The sequence below is a fragment of the Lepidochelys kempii genome, chromosome 9 (assembly GCF_965140285.1).
Source record: "Lepidochelys kempii isolate rLepKem1 chromosome 9, rLepKem1.hap1, whole genome shotgun sequence".
In the NCBI taxonomy this organism is placed as follows: Eukaryota; Metazoa; Chordata; order Testudines; family Cheloniidae; genus Lepidochelys; species Lepidochelys kempii.
Window position 1 is genome coordinate 68,396,963 of NC_136388.1, and position 13,270 is coordinate 68,410,232.

The 13,270-nt window shown below is 40.2% G+C and overlaps 1 long non-coding RNA gene across 2 annotated transcripts in view; it reads left to right on the top strand.

The window, feature by feature from the left end:
- LOC144930836 (uncharacterized) overlaps window positions 1-13,270 on the top strand; it is a 196,205-nt gene that overhangs the window by 60,434 nt on the left and 122,501 nt on the right. For both annotated transcript variants that reach the window (XR_013636249.1, XR_013636248.1), the window contains exons 3-4: window positions 4,347-4,444; window positions 5,690-5,780. This is a non-coding gene — a long non-coding RNA (uncharacterized LOC144930836). The remainder of the gene's footprint in view (window positions 1-4,346; window positions 4,445-5,689; window positions 5,781-13,270) is intronic.

Sequence of the window (13,270 nt, forward strand, 5' to 3'; positions counted from 1 at the left end):
ATAACAGCAGCCTTTTTTTTTTTATTTTCTGTTGTGGAAAATAGGTACTTGCAGTCCTTTTCCATCAAGGAGAACCAAAAAAAAAAAAAAAAAAAACCCCAAAAAAACCCCCCAAAATAAACCTCCATATGAGTAAACTGTTGTTTTTTTTAAGATTCTCTCTTCAAAGCAATGCATCCTAGCAGATAGATGGACTTCTTTCGTTCTAAACTTGAAGAGCACATATGCGAATCATAGCTTCATACTATACATGCAGTGTTGTTGTTCAACAAATGCTGGAAGAGGGTTGCTGATCCCATTTGGTTAGTCAGCGTGGGGTGGTACAATACTCTGGTGGGTTGGAAGAAATTGAGTTATAAATGTCATACTCTGCGGTGCTAAGCACCTTGCTGCTTTTTCCTTGCCATCCTCAAAATAAGATAGCGTCTGACCATAATGGAACATTATGAAGGTTATTGTTTGTAAAGGATTAATTAAAGTTTTTATTATGTTCATAAAATCTCAGTATAAGCAACATCAACATCCAAACACCCTATATGTTAGAATTCTTCTTGGCTGATCAGACTGTACATGCTAGCAGTTACTTTTTTGTTGTGCAAGGGTTTGAATGCTGTAACATAAGTTAAAGGTTTCAGACTAGCAGCCATGTTAGTCTGTATCTGCGAAAAGAAAAGGAGGACTTGTGGCACCTTAGAGACTAACAAATTTATTTGAGCCTAAGCTTTCGTGAGCTACAGCTCACTTCATCTGCTGCAAATATCTAAATAGGCAGTTGGCTCATTATCAATTCAATTTGTAGTGCAGATTATAAACAAAAGTCTTTGTAGATGCATATCTTCTGTTACTAAACTTTTCCCTTGGATATGTACACCAGTCTCCCTTAATGTTGATGAGAGTCCGGTGTGCACATTCCAGGGTGATGCAGGCTGTTGTCACAAATTGGTTGATTATCCTCTCCACTTTGTGAGGCACTTAATAAAAATATTTACCTATGAAACTAAGAGCCAGATTGGATTACTATTGCTCATCTTGGGTAGTACTTTAAGTCGAATTCCTGGAAACATAGGTACCTACATTTAAGCATGTGGCAAATGTAGTTAATTGGATAGTCATGTGCTTACATGTTTTTGAATTGAGACCTTAATTTGCCAATACTCTTCGTCTTCCCCCATACACTCTACTACCAGTGGGGTTATTTAAGCAGAAAGTTACTATTCAAGATGAGCAATGGTTGCAGAACCTGGCACTAATTCCTTTAGCCTCACGTGATAGTAAATTTATCACAAGCCTGAGCTTCCATGAGAGGGAATTACTTTGGTTTCTTAGAAATTTTTTCTTAGCTGCTGACTTGGGACTAAATTAAAAAGGAGGGTGAAGATATATTTGTTTGGTGAAATTATTTTCTAATATTGGGTGAAATTGGGTCCATAAAAGATTAAATTTTGATACAAACAAAGCAGACATAAATGTATTCCTTTCTAGCCACTTCTCCTGATTTGTGTGGTTGGAGTATGGGAAACAACTGACTGATTATTTTGTATTGAAATTCATGCCAACTTGAACCAGCTATGTATTTATGAACCTCAATACAAATCTCATCTGTGATTTCCACCTGGAGCTCCTGTTCCTGTTTTCTTGTTATCTCAGAGGAATTTGTCCTCTTGAATTTAATAAAAACTAAACCAAAATATGCAGTTTAACTCCTCGCCTCCCTTAAGTCTAGTAGATTGTTTTTTAGGGGACAAAGGGGGATTGTCACCCATTCAAAGGCTTGATCTCCATATTAACAGTGTATTTTCAGTTTTCTTGTCTTGGTAGCTTAGTCTAATTGACCTGCCTTGGTAAAATAAGCCCCTTTCCCCACTCCCATCCCTCTCTCCACTGACCCTTAACGTAGCCATCAAAGAACTGGACTCGGGGGGGGGGGGGTTAGGGTTGCCCCTTCCCTGCCATTGTATTCCTTCATCCAAACTCACCTTCGCTAATTGTTCTGGATCTTTCGGAAGCTTTCATCTCCCTCTAAGTGGACCAGTGACCTCATTAAAATAAGTCAGCCTTCCTTACCCCTAGGAGCCAGTCAGCAAACCTGCTCCCAACACAGCACATCCCCTTTGCACACACAGCAATCCCCATGGTAATCCAGGTAGCAGTGTGAACTGGAAAAGCTCTAGTGGGTCCTGCAGCAGCTGCAGTGTGAGCCTCCGATGCCAGCCTTGTTCAGTGAAGGAATTACTTTGGTTCCTCACAATTTTAGGATATCGATGTTGATCACCGAAAATACTTTCAAACTACAGAAAATGCTGCAAGAACTCAACACAAAAAGCAGCCATGTCAGACTGAAAATTTACCGCTCCAAAATGAAATGTATGCAGTCTGATACCTTGCCAAAGGCCCAAATAACAATCAAGGGAGAACAAACCGAAGAAGTTGAGCAATATGTCTGTTTGGGCCAAGAAATTAACATGCATCACAATCAGGAAGGTGAACTCTCACAAAGAAAGAAAGCAGCTTGGTGTGCATTCACATCTATCGAGGATGTCCTCCAAGGAAAAATCAACAAGGCAATATGTGCCAACCTCTTCATCTCAACAGTACTGCCGGCAATGTTGTACGGCAGCACAACATGAGCGCTGATGAAGACAGAGGAGCGGCAATTGTCTGTCATGGAGAGGGTGATGGACAGAAGAATTCTGGTAATTTCAATCTGTGACTGAGTCCCCAGTGAAGTGACCAGACAGCAGAGTGGAGTGAAGGACGTCGGTGTTGAGAGCAGGCATAGTAAAATGTGATGGGCTGGGCATATGTCAGTGAGTGAGGCTCACTGACAATCGATGGACTCCAGCTGTCGCTGAGTGGTACCCACGGGAACTGAAATGACCACTCAGCTGACCTCCAAAGAGATGGTTACATTTTATTATGAAAAGATATGGAGAAGGAAGGCCAGGATACGAGAAAAATGGAAGGCATTTTTGTTGTGATCGGTGCAATCTATACGAGGGCTGAAAGACCTATTGATCAAGGTTTGTTTGAATGTTGTCACTCCCTTTGATGGAGAAGGAAGTGTCTTAATATTTGGTAGAATGAAAAATGGGAGTAAGGGGAAAGTCAGTTTTTCAGCTGAGAAGCACTGAGTTACTGCATTAGCTGTTTCAGCAAGCTCTTTGTTGCTGCTCTGGGTTTGTCTCCAGATTTCATGATTCCTGAATGACTAATGGGAGCACTGTCAACTTCAAGAAATCCGAAATCAAAAGAACAAACTGAAACAAAGCCATCAGCTTATTTCCAGCCTGACGTATGCACAGAACTTGTTCCCAGTTCATGCCCCTAATGTGTTTTACCCCATTGTTAGTTATTTCATGCGCTGGAAGAACTAGGAAATAATTGGCACTAGAGTGACTTACATAATGAAACTGGCTTTCTGTTCAGTACGAGCTACTTTAGATTCACTTGCATCACTCCCTCTGTTAGCAACTGACTTCTCTTTAGAGGCATCTTAGAATTTTTTTTTTCTTGTCTGCAACTGTGTAGTCCAATCTGTTTTAAGCTTTGGTTCTAGGGCCTGTACATCTAGGGTTGGCACGGAGCTCAGGAATCATGATTGTTAGTTTATTCAATCCCTTGCAAGTGAGGTATGGGATATTGAAATCACCTTTGTGTTCCCCTCAAGCCTAGCACACAAAACAAAGACCCTGCCATTACCCTCTATTTACCAACAGATGGCAGCAAAAGATTATGAACTAAGTTTGGCTTACTCTGAACAAATAATTATCCACGGAGCAGCAATTAAATATCACTGAAGGCATGTTCTTTTCATCTTGGCAGTATGAGATGAATTTTTAAAGACACTTTTTTAGTGATCAGACAAAAATAAGATATTGTTTTCCAAGGCTTTTGAGCTCTTCTTTCTATTAACACTTACACTTAAGTTAGTGTTTATGATAGCACGATCAGACTGAGATTCTGCCATGCAGTACATTAAGGAACACTAAAATTGTATCGCCAGTGTGTACAAGTGAATCATGTATTTCCACTGAGTTAAGTATGTCAAGTAACTGTATGGCAGTATGAGTTACTGTGGCATTTTCTAAAACTAAGACATAATAGCTACAAAGAAGAAGAATATACAAAGCAGAATATTAAAATATACCAATACGTCTGTGAGCTCATAGCTAGAAGCCCCTATCTCATGGGTGAAGTTCAGGCCTGGAATGCAGGAACTCCTGACCCAAATTACTGCAATAGAAAAAACAACAAACTATACAGTACCTGTTTCTGAAGCCAATTCTGTAGCCCTTTTTTTGTTCAAGGCCTCCCATAACAATCTTAAAGAATGTTTTTCTTTTCAGCTGTTCTGCAGTGAGCAGAGTCTGTCTGGAGCTGATCTGTCTCTAATCTAATTCACGGGTACTAATGTACCCTCCTCCCATTAGCATCAGAGTGCCTGGTAAGTATTAAACAAGTAACATGGCCTATTCAAATAAAACTTGAATACAGTAGACTAAATAATCTTTTTGATGTGTGGTAGTGGTGGGTATAAAGGGGTTTTTGTGGGAATGCAAAGTCCAATTTGCTTTTGCATTTAGATTTGAAGGTGCTGTTGTTAGTGGCCAGGCTTCTCATTCTTGTCTCCCTAACTTTGCTGGGTTGGAAGAGGCATGTAAAGGCATGCTCTGTTGAAATTACACATCTGGCATTGGTCTGTAGGACATTAGGCTGTCTAGAGAGGGATTTAAAATGGAAGCATTTATCCCATCACTCTGCTGCTTTATCACAATAGTGGCAATTTACTTTTTTGGAAACTAACAGTGCTATGATAATTTTCTAATGAGAGAGAACAATTATCGTAGGCAGTGACTTCAATATCCAAAGTGCTGTACAAAACACTAACTAATCACACAGCCATACTGTGAGGCAGGCAGGGGTTAAAGTAAATGGAAAGAGGAGGGTGAGCTCTTTCAGCAGAAGTGGGGTGAGTTATACTTCCCAACAATTTCCCTTCCCAACAATTTCCCTTCCCCTAACCTTTGACGCATGTAAGTATTATCCCCATTTTACAGGTAAGGAAACAGAGCCAAGATAGTTAACTGACTTGTCTGAGGCCCTAATGCAAATCCAAGATGAAAACTAAAATGTTTAGCTGCTGGTCCCATACTCAGTTCATCAGACAACGCTCTCTCTCAAATTATTTTCTTTTTAATTGCTATTTGTTCAGTTCTCTGAATGCAATAAGGAATGGAGGTGCCTCTTTGGCTAAAATCAACTTGAAACATCAGCCAAACCCCAAAGTGATTAGGCCTTTTTTGATGTATAAGAACTTTGCTGAACACTCTCCCTTATTCAGATCCCCTCCTGTTTACTTCATATAGAGCATGGTTTAGAAGTATCGAAAAACTGCCTGAGGTCTGTTCTGGCTTTTCTGTAGCTGAGACCAAGATACATATTGTCACCTGAAATGTCCACTATTTTTGTGAGTTTCAGAGACAGAGGTTTGGCTAGAATGAATTTCTTTGCCTATAACTTGTGAAAGCTCCTTTGTCATTTTCTTGAGAATTCATTTTGCTTTGTATTGTCCAATTGTTTGCTACAACAAAGAGTAACCTAGGGGTGGCTTAACACTTGGGGAAAGACAGGTCTGAGATGTTACTTGCCTGGATGTAGCAATTATAATAATATTGTAATCCTCGAACAGATGGCAGATAAGCTGGAAGGAGCTCCACATTTTAAGGACAAACCAGAAGGATGCTACAGACAAAGATGAGGCATATGGATGCTATGAGAAGGTAAGCTGAAATGCCATGGAGAACTGCTTGTTCCAAGGTCCCTCTCAAATGAACTTTGAAAAAAATCTCAATTTATTTGAAATGCTACAAGTTTGGAAAAGCCTGTGCTTATTTGAACATCCACATAGGCAACAGATGAACCAAAGGTGGGAAATAATCAGCAATATTGGCACAAACTAGAGGACTAAGGCTTCTTGTTGTTGTTTTAAGGTAATCAAGATCTCCCATCCATGAGTGCAGATTAAATACAATATAAACGTTTTGCGATCAGTCTGCTGAAGTCCGATGTTCATTGTAATGTATATATTGTGTAAGTGATATTACAGAATAAGCACAAGCTTTTTTTTAACAAAAACTCTTTCTAAAATAAAATAACTTCAGATTGGGTATAACAAGCTGGCTGCTTAAATTTGTCAGTCATCCTGGAAAAGTAGAATTGTGTTAACCTTAGCAAGAGAGTTTATATTAGTGTCATTAAGGTCCCAATCAAGAGTCCACTGAAGTCAAAGGGAGTCTTTCCAACGACTTCAGTGGTTCTAATATTCTATCATAGTATTAAAACCAACAATAAAATAACAATTCTGTGACTAATAAATCTCTCTATTAGAATACTACAACAAATAAAGTGCCTGAACAGCTTTGATCCTTACCTGTGGCCAGGCAGAGTGACCATACCTGAACTATGCCATTCCTGTGCACTTAAAATCCTGACACACGAAGCTTGAAAATTCACTACCATTTATTTGCTAGGATTCTAATGGAAAAACAAGCCTGAGAGCTGCCAATATTTATATATTTCCCTATGCAGATTATGATAGTGTGTGTGGGGGAACCAGTCAGTAAGACTTTTCTGAACCCAGACCCAAAATAGCACATTTAAAATCTCTTTTCTTCCTGGTAGATTGCTTAAGGGTTAAATTAATCTCTCCCTTGCCCTTGGCTTAAGTCACAAGCTTGGAGAAATTTGTAAAGAAAGAGGTTGTTTGTCAGGGGATTTTTTTTTCTTCCAAGATTTCAAATATCATTTTACTTAGGACAAAATGTCAGATTTGTTACAAGTGCATTGGTAAAAATGAAGCATGTGAAGATTTGTACGGGTAAGCTTTTGTTATACATAATGTAGTAGCACTTCTATTTTCAAAGTATCTTCCTTTTGCTGACAGTCAAAACAAAAATGACAAAGAATGCATAAGATTAAAAATAGAGACTGAAGACAAGGTAGTGGCATCTGGGCAAATGCAATTGAAAGATCAGGGCCTAAATATAAGATAACAGTTCTAACCACCTAGAAGACTTTTTACCGGGCTCTAGGCTTTGTTACTTTTTCATTTAAATCACATTGTGTGTTAAGCTCACTGAGGTCAATGGCAGTCTATTTCAGTGGGATTTGGATCTGGCCTTCAGTGACTGAGAAATGTGTTCTTTCTCAAACTGAAGAAATGGTAAGAAGATTCTCTAAACAAGTGCCCCCTAACAGTCCCCACTAGCCTTAAATCCTAGTTCCATATGTTAGATGTTCTTTTTCAGCCTTCATGGCTTTATCAAAGGAGTACATGCTTTTAAAACTAAATAGAAGACTTTCTCTTTAACACAGCTTTTATTCATTGTTTCACTATTTTTGTTCATGGCTCATTCAGCTTCCTTTTTCTAGTACAAAGGATCTTGGTTATGATTAAGGTGTTTATATAAATCTATTAACCCTTTTTGATCCAAGCGGTTGCCAACACTGGGGGGCCTGTGGAGGAGTAAGGTGTCTTTTTGATGCATTCCTGCTTATTTACAGTGAACGTACAAAGTCCCATTTCCTTGAATTCAGGAGGAATCAAACAGGAGACAGTTTCTTTGCTCATAGCTCCTAAATTCCTTTCAGCCAGCATTTTGTCCCCAAAATGTTATCTCCTCACTTCTCTCACAGCCACATTCAAAGAGCTTGTTCGGGTTGTATCTGGTGCTTCTTTGCTGCCTTCTTTCTCATCTCCTCTAGTCTTTCTGCCTCTTCCACAGTCACAGAAACGTTCACAAAATAATAGCCAGTGTATCCCCTCCACCCACATGTGCCTTGCATGTGCGTTCAGGTATGTCTACACTGCAGCTAGGACGTGTGATTCCCAACACAGGTAGACATACGTGCAGTATTTCTGCTTAAGCTAGCATGCTAAAAATATCAGTGTGGTTGTTGCAGTCTGGCTCCTCTCCAAGTGTATACCCAGGATGTTGGGAGGCACTGTACTCGGGCAGCTAGCCTGAGCTGCCACCTCTACCACCAGGGCCACACTGCCATTTTTAGGCACTAGCTCAAGCAGAGCTACCATGTGCTGGTATACCCACACTGGGAATCACACCATCCCACTGCAGTGCAGACATACTCCTTGCCTTCGACAGAGACATATGCCAGTGTTTGGGGTGGAGGCCACTATTGTTTCAGCTACCTGGTTACATAAAAGAGCTTAATGGCTTCTTACGGCTCTCTTAAATGAAGGGCAGCCTCAGAGATGTGTAACCTAACACATAACAGTGTTACTCCAATATAGCCATCAGAAAGTTAGTTGAGAACTTTTCACTAAGCTCCCGAATTTGGTATTATCTGAGGACAGGTGTACAGTTTGGAATTATCTGATTCCTACACATGGTATTTCAATTATGTTGCTTACTTTAGTTTTTTTGTTCCTGTTTCGGATCAGCTGTCTGACCTGAAAATGATCCATGTTTAAAATGAAGGAAACTTGGAAAATTTGTTTTCTGGTGCATCTTAAATTTGAGGTTGGAGTTAATTTTCCAGTAAGCCAGTTAGGAACTTCCCATTGAATGTAGCACCAGAATGAAGTACTGAGGGTTTATATAATCTGTTACAAGGCAATCATTAAAATATTCAGACCAATATGCAGGGATTTTTATGGCTCTCTTGTTTTTGAAAGACAAATACGCAGTAATTTACTGTTATGGCACTGAACTGCCTGAGCTAAGGAAAATGCTCTGCTCCACCACTGAGATCCTGATGTTACTAGCCAATTGAAAATAAGTTAAACTGACTTAATTGTCATTGTAAATCATATGCAGAGCTGGTTAGTATGCTCACAAAAGCAGGACTACCATATTTTCTCCACTTAATGCATTTCTCCTATCAATAAAACATAGTTTTCCACATGAGATTGTATAACATCTCTGCATTTTCATGGAGAGGGTGGCACACACCTATGGAAGAAGTAGATTCTGACTGTGCTACGCTAATGTTAATAAATGTTGCTGTACAATTTAAAAGACACCTGTAAGTATTTTTCCAAAATGGATAATGTAGCTTCACTATACAGGTGACTCCACAAAGTCAGAGATTTCCTGTCTTCTCTACTTATATTATAGCATATGAAAAAGCATTCAGGGTGACCTCTTGAAATGAATTGTCATTATCTTTTTGGATCTGTCAGACTTTTAAGTCACAGGTTTTGGTTTTTTTTAATTTGTGCTTGAAATTAAAAAAGTCTTCACTGAAGTTAAAATTAGATGAAGTGACTGGGCAGAAAATCTATTATATACAACTCCACAGGTTAATCGTGTGTTACCTTAAATGAACACTTGAGCCTCAATCATTTTCACTTGAGAACAGTATTTCAAGCTAGAATGTGAGCAGAGATCAGCTCTGGTGGAACACCAGTTTCTTGCAGCTATGGGCATGTAGGACTAGTTTGTGCAGATAACAGTGAGGTATCTATGGTTTTGTGTGTGGTTTTTTGTTTTTCTTAAGATTGTAATATGTTGAAAAGCTAAACCAAATGTACAGGAAGACAGAACCATGCAAGGTTGGGTGGGGGCGGGGGAGGAGGTGGCAAGAAGAACTTTAGTCGACTTACATAATTTTACATGGATGCATGATGCAGGGTGTCAATGTTCCTTCCCCGCTCTGAACTCTAGGGTACAGATGTGGGGACCTGCATGAAAAAAACCCTAAGCTTATTTTTTCCAGCTTAGGTTGAAACTTCCCCAAGGTATAGACTATATTTTACCTTTTGTCCTTGGTCTTTTTTGCTGCCACCACCAAGCATCTAACAGATATATAACAGGGAAAGAGCCCACTTGGAAATGTCTTTTCCCCCCAAAATCCTCCCCAAACCCTACACCCCCTTTCCTGGGGAGGGTTTGATAAAAATCCTCACCAATTGGTACAAGTGAATACAGACCCAAACCGTTGGATCGTAAGAAGAATGAAAAATCTATCCGGTTCTTAAAAAAAGAATTTTATTTAAAGAAAAGGTAAAAGAATCATCTCTGTAAAATCAGGACAGTAAATACCTTACATGGTAATCAGATTCAAAACATTGAGAATCCTTCTAGGCAAAACCTTAAGTTACAAAAAGACACAAAAACAGGAATATACATTCCATTCAGCACAGCTTATTTCCTCAGCCATTTAAACAAAACAGAATCTAACGCATATCTAGTTAGATTACTTACTAAGTTCTAAGACTCCATTCCTGTTCTCTTCCTGGCAAAAGCATCACACAGACAGAGAGAGCCTTTGTTCCCCCCCCCCAGCTTTGAAAGTATCTTGTCTCCTCATTGGTCATTTTGGTCAGGTGCCAGTGAGGTTATCCTAGCTTCTTAACCCTTTACAGGTGAAAGGGTTTTTCCTCTGGCCAGGAGGGATTTTAAAGGTGTTTACCCTTCCCTTTATATTTATGATACAGGGCATAGGGTAAGAAGCATTTGAATGTCCAACACTTCTCCAAGGCTCTACTCATCAGACATGGTCTCCATCCCTTCAGTGTATGCAATGGCTTAACAGGACTTGGAACAAATCCCTTACCCACTGCTGACTTGGAGTATTTAGCAGAAAATGAGTTGCTACATTAGAGATTTGATTAGTTAGGCAGGCTCTTCTCTTGGGAGTCAAAACCAGTACTGTAGAGAAGTGACAGTTGTGCTGTCAAGTTTAGGTAAATTACCTTCCCACACACCTGCTTACAACCTTGCCAACATACACCTGGGAATCTCTCCTTATGCAGCTCTTAATCCAGTTTTCTGGAGGCAGCAAAGAGCCCAGTCTGCTGCTTGTTATGGAGTGAAAAAGGAAGGCTAGGATAAAGCACACCATTTAAAAACATTTGTAACTGTCTTTCTTAAGTAATGAAGAGGTCGAGGGGACTTCTGATAAGACTTTATTCTCTCTCACATCCTAAGGGCCCAGCAAACCTGACCTTGAACTTTGAAAGTCAATAAGAGCTTTGCTATTGAATTAAGTGGTGCAGAACTGAGCCCTCAAAGAAAAGAGAAGACCCTCCAAAACCCAACAAGTCTCTGTTCCCCTCCTGCCTCCCTTTCCCCCATAACCTGTCACAACCTGAGCAGCCTTCACTCGGCCATATAAGGGGGCAAGGCATGGGGCCGTGCTGCCCTGCGTGGCCAAGTATGGGCTGCGACAATCCCCTCTGCAATGGGCAGATGCGTATTTTTGAGGTGGCACTCAAGGTTCACCTCGTAAAAATGGTTGCTAAATGTCTCTAGCAAATTACCTGGAGAAACAGAATTTCAGAGCAATCAGTAGCTCACTGCAAATAGACTGTAAAGCTTCATGACAAGTTAAGTGTGCTTCCATGGCAGCTCAGCAGCCTTATGCTACTGAATTACTGCATAGAAAAAGCTGCTCTTTCATTCTTGCACTACTCAGGCATCACAAACACACAAATCCACCCCTTTTAAAATATATTTTAATGGCCTTACCTTTATTATATCAAATGTTTATTTAACTCCAAGTGCTCAAAGTATTCCCTACCCCATAGACCATTGCTAGTGCCTTGAATGAGGTGTGAAAGGAAAAGGTTCTGTTAATAATAATGTAAAGGAACTACAATCTCTGACACTTATACACATATTGTAGTTGTAAGTTGTTAATATAAGTGCAATAACTATTAGCATCAGTGGTGGGAGATCGAAAATGATAGAGCTTTTCACTCCTGTATTACCAGTTCAGACCTGTTTATGTTGGCTTTTACCAGTGATGGTATCCAAAAGGTACTGTGGCTAGTGAAAAATGAGTCCTGATGGGTATGTATCAGCATCATTCAAAAGGATCTAATTAATGTTGTTGCTAATGGCATGAAGTCAAGGTTTGTATAGGCATAGATAATTTATGATCTTCCTGACTCTTGTGATTATCCTTTCAGAACAGGGATGAGGTACACGGGCAAAGGATGTGTCATGGGGTCTATACGCTTCCCATTGGTGCAGAAGCCAAAGGGTTAATGAAGCATCTGCCTTCTCAGCTGGAGCTGATTGGAAGGCTAACAGCTGATGTAAGGATAAAAGGGCTGCAAGGCAGGAGCGTGGGGTGGTTGCCAGAGACGCAGAGTGATTGCAGAGGGAATCCCCCCAGCAGGCTGGTGAGGAGCTGACAGACCAATCCAAAGAGGGAGAAGTAGGGAAAGAGGCTGGCGAAGCCTACAAAGGAGGGAAGGTAGAAAGCATCCCAAGGAGCAGTAAGGGACCGAGAAGGCCTGGCTCTGACTGTGCAAAACAAGGGCCCTGAGCGGGAACCCAGGGGAGAGGGCAAGCCTGGATTCCCTTACCTACTCTAGCCACAGGTTTTTGAGGAAGAAGGTCCTAAACCCAGGAGACCTAGGCTGAGTAGCCCTATGCTAAAACCATGGAACTTGGGACTCCCCATCACCCTGAAGGGAAGAGAGACTATTGAAAACCCAGCCAAGCAGGGTCAGATTATAACAAGGACTTAACAAACGTAGAATTGTGTGTGGCAGCATGAGGACTGAACCATATATATATATATATGAAAAGGTTTAATGGCAATGAAATCTTTTTAGTTTTATTTCTCTTTATTTAGCCTACCTTTAAAGAGTGCACTGCTGTGTAACTTGACCCTAGTGTTCAACTAGGATTTAACATTGTCTACTCTTTGTCTAAAAGCCTTGTAATCAGAACTCCTGCAATACCTAAGTCATAGTGGAATTCACTGAGGACTATGTAGCAGCTTTAAGGCTGATATTAATTATTCATAGTGTTTGTTACAAAACATGCATGCAATGATGAATTTGTGCATCCCCTCCCCCGAGCAGGGTGTACTTCAATAACAACCTTCTGTGGCTGTGAAAAGCCATGTTTGGCTCACATTAGAAATAAACTTTAAGGGGGGTACAGAGAGAAGTTTAATGATCTCCCTGTTTTCTAGCTGTGTATGGAAGGCCCTCAAGGAGGCAGGTAAGAAACAGTTCTGCACCATAAACACTTTTTTGTTCTGAAAAAAAACTGGGGATGAAATCTATTACCTGGGCTTCAGTGCAACATTTCTAATGAATACTAAAACACTGTATAATAAAGCCGTCTTGACAACTTGTGCCACCAACCTTTACTATACAGTTGACACAGATTTTTCCCTTGCCTCTAAAACAGTGTGCATATCAACATACTTTCAGGAGCATTGTCTCAATTCAATGAATTGTTTTTGCTCTGGTGGTGCCAGTACCAATAAGAGGAGTACTCTGCCT